Source organism: Phycodurus eques, chromosome 9, assembly GCF_024500275.1.
Source record: "Phycodurus eques isolate BA_2022a chromosome 9, UOR_Pequ_1.1, whole genome shotgun sequence".
Lineage (NCBI taxonomy): Eukaryota > Metazoa > Chordata > Actinopteri > Syngnathiformes > Syngnathidae > Phycodurus > Phycodurus eques.
In genome coordinates, this window is record NC_084533.1 from 21406046 (window position 1) to 21416911 (window position 10866).

Genomic DNA, 10866 nt, shown 5'->3' on the forward strand with positions numbered 1-10866 from the left:
CGCCAGTGGTCAATGGCAAATGTTAATGTATGTCCAAATGCTAACGGCCATTAAGATGATAATGGCTATCGAGATGCTAATGGATTTATAGATGCTAACGGCTGCCCAGATATTAACAGCAGTCCAAACGCTAATGGCGATCGAGATTGCTAGCAGGTGTCTGGATGCTAATGGCTCTCCATCTCCGAGTGGCTATATACGTAGATGCTAACGGCCGCATTCCTGCACTGGGAGAGTCATGCTCATCTCCCAGCATGCACTCCTGTCCAGTGCCATGCCCTCAGGGTCCCGACTCAAGTGTTCAGCACAAGTCAGGTTGGAGCTTTAATTATTTGCTTCTTTTTTTTGTTTGTTTGATTTGTTTCTTTTCCTTCTACAAAGTACAACTACTTTAAGGTGTCAGCTTTACTGATGTCTTTTCTCCGCCTGGTAAACGTGCAAAAGTATGAGACAATGTTTGTGTTTCAAGCCAGGGTATGGTTTCGAAGTTAAGGTGTCAAGTCAAGGTTAGGATTTCAGTTGGGGTTTAATGCATCAGTTTGAAGTTTTAAAACAGGCTTAGGGTTTCAAAGTAGGGTTTCAAGCCTGGGTTGGGGTTTCAAATTTAAGTTTGGTTCCATGGTTAGGGAGTCAAGACAAGGTTAAGGTTTTAAATTAAGGTTCTGTTTGGGGGACACAAAGCAAGGTTTAGAGACTGGGTTAGGTTTTAAAATTAGGGTTTCGAAGACAAAAGCCTGTCTTTTTCTCCTTTTCTCCCCTTTGTCTAGCTGTGTTAAGGTGCCATCTCTTCTGCCAACTTTCTCCCTCCTGGTATCAAAGCGGTTGTGACGGCACCAAAGGAGAGACGGGAGAAAATGTCAGGAGCTGAATAGTGACTTTGATGGAGGCGGTCCGGGTGAAAAAAGCACTTCCTGGCTTGTGTGAAGTTTTTTTTTTCCCCTTCTGCGGACAAGCGTGAAATTCAGCGTTTCCTGCCTTTCACGGTGTCTTTCCGGGATGCGCTCACTTGTCTGACGCCTGACACTTGAAGAATTTTAGCTTGACAGTCGCAACGTTTCGCTCAACTGTTTGGACGGCGTCCCGACATCTCCAAACGTGTCGGCGGCGTCTCCTGCCAAACGGCACTCTCAATCTGGCGGGATATGAACAAGCGCAAGCTTTTGTTAGACATACACTACAAACATTTTGTCACACCTCCACCAAGGCCTGCCAATCCTCGTTTCATTGCAAAATGTTCCGATCCAGTCCTGTCGGTGGCAAGATATTGTGTCAAGTTGTAATGTTTGCTGGCAGATAGGGAACCGATCAGATAATGATTATCGCATACGTTTTTAAAATAGGGTTTCAAATTGAGGTTAGGGTTTAAAATGAGCTTTTTGAAACAAGGTTAGGGTTCCAAATTAGGGTTTTAAACTGAGGTCTGTGTTTCAAAGTAGGGTTTCAAACTGGGTTTAGTGTTTCAAACAATGGTTAAAGTTTCAAATTATGGTTTTATGCTAAGGTTAATTTGACAGAGAAGGGTCTTAAGACAAGGTTAGGGTTTCAAATAAGGGCTCTGATTTCAAACCAGGGTTTGGGTGTCAAAGCCCGGTTTGAAGTCACAGCTGCATTTGAGTATAGGGTTACGAGGCAGATTTAGGGATTCAAACCAGGTTTAAGCCTTCAAGCGAGTTTCAAACAGGGGTTAAGGTTTTAAATTGGGGTTTGGGTCTCAAAACAGTGTTTTAAGCCAAGGTTAGGGTTTAAAGGTTAGGCTTTCAAGACAAGGTTTAAAATTAAGGTTTCAAAGAAGGGTTAGGATTTCAAATTGGGATTTTAAGACTCCGTTAGGGTCTCAAGACAGGGTTTGGGTTTCAAATTAGACTTCAGTGTTTAAAATTAGGTTTCAAATCAGAATTAGAGTTTTAAATTAGGGTTTCAAGCTCTTTGGCTTCTATTTTTTTCTGTCTGTCTGTCACAATGGAAGTCATTATTGCCATTTGATTGTACGGCGGTACAATCAAAAATGGTACGGCCCAGAAGTACATGAACCATGAAGTACCCTGCTCACATGCTGACTTTGTCTTTTCTTTTTGTCTTTCCTATGTCAACATTGAAAATAATTACACGCTAAAACCCAGTTGCTGCACCAAACTGATGGACCTAATAAAGCGAGCATGAGTGAGTATCTTCTACATAATGGCTGTGATGGTAGCTAATGGATGCATTCTAGTGGCAAATAACACACTTCAGGTTGCTAATAGGAATCAAAAACGTTACACACATACATACGTGCATCCATGAACGTGACATTTCATATAATGTATACGATTTCACTCTCGTCGCCACTCTCTCCTACCATTAATCCAACAAACATTTACACTTTTGTCATTTTACGATTCAGTCATTTTATGTTCGTGTGCATTTTAATGGCGGCGGCAGATCAACACGAGCGGTCGCTCACGGCGAGTGGCTTTTGCGGACGCCTTTTTGAAAAATCAGCTTGAGTGGCGACCAGGCAGCGGGGACGACGGATTATTCCGCTCCTCCTGGTAATTAAACCATCTCGAAAATCTAATGCAGTCAAGCGGGGACGCCAACGCTGCCACTGTCAGTCAAAGAAGGACGCCAAAACACAAATTCTGGTGGATTGTTGCCACCAAGAGCAAATTGAGCCCTTTAAAGTCTCTAAAATAATATAAAAAGACATCATCTTGACATTGTTGATTAAAGATGTTCTTGGCAGACACGATGAAAGGAACAACATGCCGCTTTTCCATTATAAAGAGTCAAACTTTATTAAGCGTTCTGCTTCATGTTTTAATTAGCAAGACTTGATTTTTTCTTATTTTTTTTTTAACTATAGATTTTTTTTTCTTGTCATTTTATTAATTTGTGTTGTGCAAGGAGGTGGTTGTCACGAATAAATGGCAAAAGGACTGCATTCATCATATGCCATCACATGTATTTGCCCATGCCTTTGTTGTTTTTATTTTTTACTACAAATTTTTTTTTATTTTAACTACAAATTTTGGAGAGAAATCATTCTTGTTTTGTTGTTTTTTATGTTTAAATAGAAGTCACCAAATAGATTAACATTGTTTTTGTTGCTTCGGAAACAAACCAAAAATGTAAAAATGTTGTATTTTTGGGGGACTGAATAAAACTCCCCATCCCAAAATGTGGAGATATGTGCGTTAACTGCTACAAATTGCCACTTTAACCAAAAGAAACAAAAAGCGTGTACAATACTTCCAAATTTTGTACTTTAAAAAATAAATAAATCTACAAAACAAAAAGCATGTACAGTACATTTTACGTTTTTACCGTAAAAACAAAAACTATTTTTAAATTTGTCGTCAATTTTGTTTCTATTGTGCAAGGCGGTAGTTTATATAAATTAATAACGTGCGCTAGGGTTTGAAAGACTTCAGATTTTTTTGTAGTCAACGCTAAGGGGATGAGAGAGTTGACAATTTTGTGGCTACAAATGAGTATATCCTGGTCAAAATTTAGTATTCTGTGGCCCTAAATTAATATTTCACGCGCATGTTACATCTTGTTCATAGTTAAGCGGTCCGGGAAATGGATGGATGGATGGAATTTAGAATTTTGTAGCCACAAATTAGTATAATGTGACCAAATATAGTATTTCGTGGTCGCAAGTTAGTAATTCATGCACACGTTATGCCTATTATGTAGCCACAAATTAATACATTGTAGCCCAGATTTGCAATTTGATAGTCACATATGTATTTCATACATATACAGTGTTCCCTCGTTTTTCGCGGTTCATGGGGCCCAGAACCCCCCGCGAAAGGTGAAAAACCACGAAGTAGGATTTGCCCCCCCCCCCCCAGGAATTTTGGTGGATGTATGTAAACAGTATTTATACTTTACATATTTGAGACAAAGATTACAACAGTACACATATTTACTTAAATCTTTAATTCTAAAACCGCATCCAGTAATTAACATTTATTATACAGTAATTAACATTCATCAACATTGCCGTCCTGAGAGAGGCGAAGAGGCTTGTGTTAGTGGCGGAGAAGAGGCTCTCACTTGACTCAGAGACTCTTCTGCTGGAGGCGCTGACGGTGTAGTAGGGGTTTTTACCTTACCTTAAGCATAAAACCTGCAGCATTGCCACACATGATGACAGTCACACGGTCCTTATGGGGTTTGAAGCCTGGCCTCTTCACTTCGTCCTTGAAGAGGAATGTACGCGAAGGCATCCTCGTAAGGTTATTGAAGCAGTTTTGCGGATGTTTGCTTCCTCTTTCTTGATGTACCGCTCTGTAGATTCATTCACGCCATCATGGCGTGCCACAGATGATCAAATCTAAAAGTTTAACTTTTTCGCTCTTGGTCATCATCTTCTTCATCTTGGGCGCCCCGGAGGAAGCTTTCGCAGGGGTACAGCGCTTCGGCGGCATTGTAAGGGCTTGCTTAACTATCCATCCATCCATCCATCCATTTTCTGAGCCGCTTTTCCTCACTAGGGTCGCGGGCGCACTGGAGCCTTTCCCAGCCATCATCGGGCAGGAGGCGGTGTACACCCTGAACTGGTTGCCAGCCATTCGCAGAGCACATACAAACAAATTACCATTCACGCTCACATTCGCACCTACGGACGATTTAGAGTTGTCAATTAACCTACCATGCATGTTTTTGGGATGTGGGAGGAAACCGTAGTGCCCGGAGAAAACCCACGCAGGCACGGGGAGAACATGCAAACTCCACACAGGCGGGGCCGGGGATTGAACCCCGGTCCTCAGAACTGAGGCAGACGCTTTAACCAGTCGTGCACCGTGCCGCCTGCTTGCTTAACTAATCAAAAAAATTATCGCTTAAAAAAAAAAAATATTGTGAACACAACAGCGTGGAGGAGACTGGCGAGGAAGATGCTGGGTGAGACGCAATGATGCGCAGCCAATCAGCTCACGGGATAAATCCACTCGTGCTCTCATTGGTCAATGTCGCGCCGGGAACCGATCACGCGCCTTGTATGAGTGCCCGTACAGTACAGGCATGTACGAAGCCTCTGAGTTAACGTATCTCTTTGTTTGGCATGCAGGGAAACCTTCTCTCGCGCGCATCAACATGAAACAACGCATCTTTCCGCAATATGGCTGCCGATATGGCTGTATTTTTTATTTTATTTATTTATTATTATTTTTATGAATATTTTGGAAAAACCCGCGAACCACTGAAGTCGCAAAACGTGAAGCGCGAAGTGGCGAGGGAACACTGTACCACAAATCTGTGCTTTGGGCCTACAATTTCTGTTTTTCCTCATGTCATGTCGAGTGCTCCCTGCATACACGTCCGACTGCGTGACAAAAAAAATCAACCAAAAGATCAATATTTGCACGTTTGAGCGTGAACTTCATGTACACAAAGCTACGCTACGCGATCAGCGGGCTGTAATAAACACGCAGGCAGGCAGGCAGGCAGATAAGGCAGCCGGCCAGGTGGATTTAAGTGATGCCGCAAAGTCAATCAAACACACCTAGCGCGTCGGCTTTGAAGCCGGATTCCACTTTATATCCTTCACAGGGGAAGGCCAGCAGCGCGGCAAGGCTCGGGCACGGAGGGCCGCTAAAACCTCTCGGTCCCCCCCCCCCCCCCCCCCGCTCCGGTGGTCTTTTATCGCTCTGCCCGCTAATATCCGCCGGCGCTAATTCCGCCAATAAAGTATTTTTACAGCTGCACCTGTGCTCGCAGTTTGACCCAACGCACACATGCATGCACACGCACGTACGCACACACACATACACACACAAGCTTAACTCCTGCCATAAACTGTTGATGGACTTCTGTGTGTGGAAATTTCTTGTATTCTGCACCTGTATCACATGGTCACTTTGTGTAACACACTTTATAGTGACCAAGCAAGCAGCGATTTTTTTTTTAACTGCATGGATGATTTCTAATCATTGTTTATTTGTATTTTATAGTGTGTTTTTGACGCTGGAACAAATCCCACTTTCTTGCCTTTGCCTTGCCTTTTCTTTCTGTCCTTTTCTCCTTGACATGCGTGCACTCCCAGCCAACAACGAAGCGCTCTAAAGGCCGCAGCGCACCGTCGACTTTCCCATTCATTGTGTATGTGGTGAGTGTTGCGGCGCCGCAAGTGCAGAGGGCGTTTGATGCGACGGGCCCACAAATAGAAAAACAATTCTATTCGAGAGCAGCGTTGTGGTGACATCAGACAGATAGGCGAGAACGGATTGATTTTAAATGCTATTTTGGTGGACTTGTACTGTAAATGGCAAGAGGAAATGGAGGAAGTCCTAATAAATGCAGTGGCCCACTATCTAAAGCTTTGGGACAAATGAAAAAGGATCTACATTAGTATGGGATGCACTCATTGCCTTTTTTTTTTTTTTTTTTTTTTTTTTGCTGCTGCTCCTCTCCTCTTCCTCCTTGAAATAAGCAAAGCCAGGGCTCTCTTTTGCAATAATGACAAATACATATTTGCCGGCGTGCGGTCTACTTGTCCTTCCTTCCTTCTTCCCTTGTAGGCTGCTATGTCAACACTTCCAAATATGGGCATGGTTGCACCGGGGTGCCTTCGTCCTTGCATCCTGCCACGCGGACCTTTCACATCGAGCAAGTGCGGCGTGAAAAGGCCTTAAAGCGGCCATGCCAGCTGGAAGCCCCAATACACATGCTGGCTGTCAAGTCAGATGTTTTTTGTTTTTGTTTTTTAAATCCCTGTCCTCCCTATTCTGCCTTACTCTCTCTCTGTGATGTGCACGCACTCATGGCCAATAACGAGGCATGCTCAAGCAGTCACGCCAGCAGACTATCCAAAGGGAAGATGCATTGCTAATGGCACATCGTAATTGCGCCAGGTAACCACTGAAGTCAACAAACGAGTACTCGTGTACTTCTTTTTTTTTAAACTGTAGATTATTTCTAGTGATTTATTTCTAATGTGCAAAGTGGTGGTTATCTTGCATAACTGGCATACGGAGTGATCACATTGTTGAATTATAATATTATTAGCTTGTTCCTTTCACAATATGTACTTTGATGTGTTTTGACTCGGTTGTGAAGAACATGTAATATTGTAATGTAGTGATATTAACAATTTCTACAGTATATGTATGTCTTTCATCTTTTATCAAGGAGACCACAATGTGTTTGATGTGAGTGGGAGAGCTGCTGGAAATGCTCGTTTCATTTCACAAAAACACCTGGCAGTCATTTTGTATTTTTTGTTACATTTCATTAAAATTTTTCCGCAGTGAGTGAGGCTGTTGTTTGGCTGTGTGGATGGAGGTGCATGGCGGACACCTATCATCCAGATTAATTACACCCCAGGCAGAACATCACAGCACACCAGAGCAGGTGCTTCCTGCTAATGTGAAGAAATGTTTTTTAATCGTTATTTTGCACACTGCGGTATCGTCTTTTTTATGCATTTTATGCTTCGCACCACCTTAGAGCCTCCTGTCAGTTTGAGCCGCAACGTAATACAGAGTTTAATACAAAAAATAAAATGATATATGAAAATTAAGGGCGGCACAGTGCTGTACTGGTTAGAGCGTCTGCCTCGCAGCTCTGAGGACCGGGGTTCAATCCTCGGCCCCGCCTGTGTGGAGTTTGCATGTTTTTCTCCGGACACTCCGGTTTCCTCCCACATCCCAAAAACATGCATGGTAGGTTGATTGAAGACTCTAAATTGCCCGTCAGTGTGAATGTGAGTGCGAATGGTTGTTTGTTTAAATGTCCCCTGCGACTGGCTGGCGACCAGTTCAGGGTGTACCCCGCCTCCTGCCCGTTGATAGCTGGGATAGGCTCCAGAAAATGGATGGATGGATATAATATATTTTGTAAACTTAAAAAAATGGGTCAATTTGACCCGCAACATGCCAGGATGGTCCCTATGTGTAGGAAGTAAAAATTTAAATAAGTCCAAATAAATAAAATAAAAATAAAATAAAAAGGCCAGCAGGATAAATAGTGTTTGCCTTTTTCATTTTTTATTTGTAAAATATTTTAATATTTTTTTACACGAGTAAAATTGCCCTGTGACGTTAACACTCCATCTGAATTTGTCCTTTGTGTTCTCGAGTTTTAAACTTCAGTTAATATACTACATAATGTAAGAATAAAATATGATGTGTGTGTGTGTGTGTCTCTGTATATCCATCCATCCATCCATTTTCTGTACCGCTTATCCTCACTAGGTTCGCGGGCTGCTGGAGTCTATCCCAGCTATCTTCGGGCAGGAGGCGGGGTACACCCTGAACCGGTCGCCAGCCAATCTCAGGGCACATAGAAACAAACAACCATTCGGACTCACATACACACCTACGGGCAATTTAGAATCTTCAATCAACCTACCACGCATGTTTTTGGGACGTGGGAGGAACCCGGATTGCCCGGAGAAAACCCGCGCAGGCACGGGGAGAACATGGAAACTCCACACAGGCGGGGCTGGGATTTGAACCCTGGCCCCCATATATATACGAAGTATATAAGAAGACCAGAAGACATTTCAGATGTGTGCTGCTTTATTTTGTACTGGGGATCAATATAGGCTTATATTATCTTTTCTGGAGTGTTAAACTTGAAAACGGGTAAATCTGACCTGCAATGTAACATTCAGAGCTGTCCTACATATGTATCAAGAGTCCTGTCATTCAAATTTGTTTACCTGCTAGCTCTTCTGTGAAACACTGACGGATAATGAAAAGAGCCTGTTGTACATTTCAGGCGGGAGGAGAAGAGAAAATTGGGCTTTTTTTTTTCCTCATGTTTTTATTTCCTGCTCCAAACAATCAGCAGCAAAGTGCTTTGGACAGATGCAAATCACCCCATTAACTCCACAACCTAAATCCATTCGGCGGCGAGCGAGCATGAGGAGACGGGAAGAGACAGCCAGGCTGGATAACGGTGGGGGGATAAAAATGATCCCACTAAAAACATCTGCCGGATTGGTCCATCTGTGCCAACGAGGGAACGAACGAGTCGGTGGGCGAAGACAAAAGAAAGCAGACGGAGATGAACGGCGCCATTGTGCCCACGTACGCCACTGACATAAATTGTTTGCAAGGAGGGGAAAATGCAGCATAACGAAGGTGTGGACTGAGACGAAATCTCACTGCTAACACTAAATTTTTTGTTAACTCTCTTGTCATATTGCGGGTCACTTTGACCCGTTTTTAAATTAAACCTCCTTCTTATACTCCAGCTTATAGTGACCTGTTTGAAAGGTTGCCGTTCAAATTAAAAGTGTTTTTAACGTTCACTTCTCTTATATTGTGGGTCAAATTGACCCGTTTAACATTTCATCCTTAAGATGTACGGGATGTCGAAAACGTCTCTTTACAATTTTACACATTTTTCACAAAAGTGAAATGAATAGAAAGGAAGAATAAAAGAAAATGAAAGAAACAATAGATATTCCGTTTTTTGTGTACACCCATTTCCAACAACCCTCCTTTTATACTGCGGGTCAAACAGGCCTGTTTAACATTTAACCCTCCTTGTTATACACTGCAGGTCAAACAGACCTGTTGTGGGTCCATTAACAATTTTCTATGCTTTATCCCGACTGCTATATTGTGGGTCAATTGGACCTGTAGTTTAAATTGTTTTTTTTTGTTGTTTTTTAATCGCTCTTAGTGACCCATTTGTAATGTTCAACTCTCCTGTCATATTGTGGGTCAAACTAACCTTTTTCATGTTTAACCCTCTTTGTTTTATATTTCAGGTCAAACAATTTTAATTTAACCCTCCTGTTATATTTCCTGTCAATGTGACCCATAGGCTAAATTGACTCCTGTTTTTTTTTCAAATGTTTAAAGCTCCTCTTACACTTTGGGTCATAGTGACCTGTTTTAACATTTGACCCGACTATTAGTGCACGTTGAGCAGAGATGTCGGGAGGCAGAGATGTCGGCATTTTGCCCACGTTCACAGGTGGCACAAATTCTTTTGAGGGGGAAAAAGGCAGAGGATGGCTTGGTCACGCAAAATTCCCCCAGCTAACACTAAATCCCGGAGGAAACAATTAAAACGGCGTTGTCTCTTGCGGCTATCTTTTTTTGTTAAATGCTCACCCTTCGCGCCGCCTGTTTCCTGACTCCGCATCAAGGGGATTTAGTGTTTGATACGCCGCCGGCCTCACTGATGCCCGCAGTGTCGCTGGAGTGGCACGGAGGGAGGACGAGGGTCAGCGCAGGACAAGATGTCTGTTCTGTTATCGTGGCACGGTCAGGATTATCCCGCCGCAGAAGGAGAGATTAGCACACTGCCACCGACAAACAGACAAAAAAAAAAAACGCCGATGCATCACCAGAGTGAAGACGACATGAGCGATGTAATCCAGTCTTTCCGATATACTGCCGGTCAAACCGACCCGTTTTGAGTGATGAAGCCTCATGTAAACTGACCTGTTTTGGGTCAAATGGAACCTTTTTTTTAACATTTAAGGCTCCTTATGTACTGCTTCTCAAAATGACTGCTGGATGAATCTCAATGTTTTTTTTAACGATTAACCCTCCTTTTATACTTCAGGTCAAATTGACATGTTGTAGGGCAAACTGACCCGCTTTTAACGTTGAACCATCCTGTTACAGCCCGGATCAAACTGACCCGTTTTTAATATTTGACCCTCATGTTGTGCTGGCATCAGACTGAACTGTTGCGGGTCATTTTGACCCGTTTTAACCTTTACCCTCCTGTTATACTGCGGGTCAAACTTACATGTCGCAGGTCCAATTGACCCATTTCCATTTTTAATGTTTAACCACTCATGCTATGCTGCGGGTAAAATTGTTCCATTGTTAATGTTTAATCATCATGTTATGCTGTGGGTCCATTTATTGGCATGTTAACATTTAACACTCCATTTATACAGCGGGT

General features: G+C 42.8%; 1 long non-coding RNA gene across 2 annotated transcripts; it reads left to right on the forward strand.

Moving 5' to 3' along the window:
* Nucleotides 1–276: 276 nt before the first annotated feature.
* LOC133407925 (uncharacterized) lies at nt 277–7186 on the forward strand. 2 transcript variants are annotated; one of them, XR_009769229.1, is made up of 3 exons: nt 277–315; nt 2121–2160; nt 6035–6135. It is a non-coding gene; the product is annotated as an uncharacterized LOC133407925 (long non-coding RNA). The 2 variants fall into 2 exon arrangements; XR_009769228.1 differs by lacking the exon at nt 6035–6135 and adding an exon at nt 6510–7186 and having other exon boundaries at nt 279–315.
* Nucleotides 7187–10866: the final 3680 nt, after the last annotated feature.